Below are 1,639 nucleotides of genomic sequence, written 5' to 3' on the forward strand. Positions count from 1 at the left end.
TGTGTCGCTAAAGTTTCGTCGTAACGAAGTTATGGAAAATCAATTAACAACTGGAGGCTTAACACTATATAAACTCTCTAAATCGTAGCACTCGTGTTAAACTTAAACAGTCGTATATATCTAGCACAAGGATATTTTTAACCTATTTTACATTGACAAAAGAGGGATAACAGGTGATCTTATTGAAGTTTAAATTATTGTCCAGCCTCTGATTTCTTTGTGATATATTCTGAAGATAATAATGCTATCTCTTTGTTCCTTCATTGGGAGATTCTTTTAAATTGTCTGGTGATAATAAGTCAATGTCCAGTACACTTTAATCATACGAAATTAGTTTATTTCCTATTAAACAGTTCTACATGTTTGAACACTTGCATACTGTCATAATTGTTGTAAGTTTACATTATACATTATGTACAAACCTTTCTAACGATCTAGAATAAACGTAAATGAATCAACTCACATGTACAAATAAACCACAATAACTAACAAATTGATTGATTCATTCTACTAACTTCTTGAAAACTCACTACTTTCAAACAATTCTACACTCTCTTAATTGTATAATTTTTTTTATACTTTACAGAACCTTGCATTTATAATCTACTTTTGAATAAACTAGAAAAGTTTATATTACATCTTTCGCATTTTATATGTGTTCTAGGCCTATCTTATTAAACCTTTTAACGTTAATGTCATCATAAAGACCTGAAGCTCCCTCACGCTAGCAAAAAATACAACAGTACTCTCTTTCTTTCGAAATACAAAAATAAAACACTACACTAAACTGTCCATTCGCCAAGTCTTTTTTTGTGGTTTTATTTTCCAAAGCCCACGTTATACACATAGGCTGGCAAACGTCCACTGTTGTCGCTGGCTGTCCTGTTTCTGGGGAAGTTTCTCCTGGGTAATTGTTCGAATGAATCCACTGGCAGCTCCATCCTTTATTATCGCCTGGAAGCAGTCTCATCAGCAACTCTGGGCTCCTTTGTAGGTTGAGGTTATGCTAACAAGTTCTTCTCTGGAGTTACTCAGTTGGCTGTTTTCTCACCAACATACTTCAAAAGAAGACGGATGACTTTGAGCATGTATAGCCTCTCCTCCAAATACCTATCTAACTATGGAGATTGTCCTCTCTCATAATAAGAACTGTTTAGCCATACAATGTCTCCTTGGTGAAATCCAATATTATCAGAACTTAAAAACACATACATTTCATTTTATAAGAAACTAGATTAAGTCTTTTCTGGCTACTCTTTAATTTTCTCTAAAGAGTAGGTCTCTTACTTTAATCCTCTCTTAAGTTCCTTTTTTTTCTTGTTCTTTTTTCATATGGTATTTCATCTAACTATCTCTCCTGTTCTTACTGCATTGATTTCATTTAATTATTTTTAATTTTTTATCTCATTCTTCTTGATTTTCTTTAATTTTCTTTCTCTTTCTTCCAATTTTCTGTCTCATTCTTCCTGATCTTGTCTAAATAATTTAATTATCTCAAGTAAAGCTTGATTCTCATGAATTAACCTCTTAGTCATTATATTTATCTCAAATATATTTTGTGAACATATTGTTACGTCTCCGTTTGTTAATTGATTTTTCCGTAACTTCGTTCCGACGAAACTTTAACGACACAAGTCTT

This window comes from Limulus polyphemus, unplaced genomic scaffold (assembly GCF_000517525.1).
Source record: "Limulus polyphemus unplaced genomic scaffold, Limulus_polyphemus-2.1.2 Scaffold522, whole genome shotgun sequence".
Classification (NCBI taxonomy): Eukaryota; Metazoa; Arthropoda; class Merostomata; order Xiphosura; family Limulidae; genus Limulus; species Limulus polyphemus.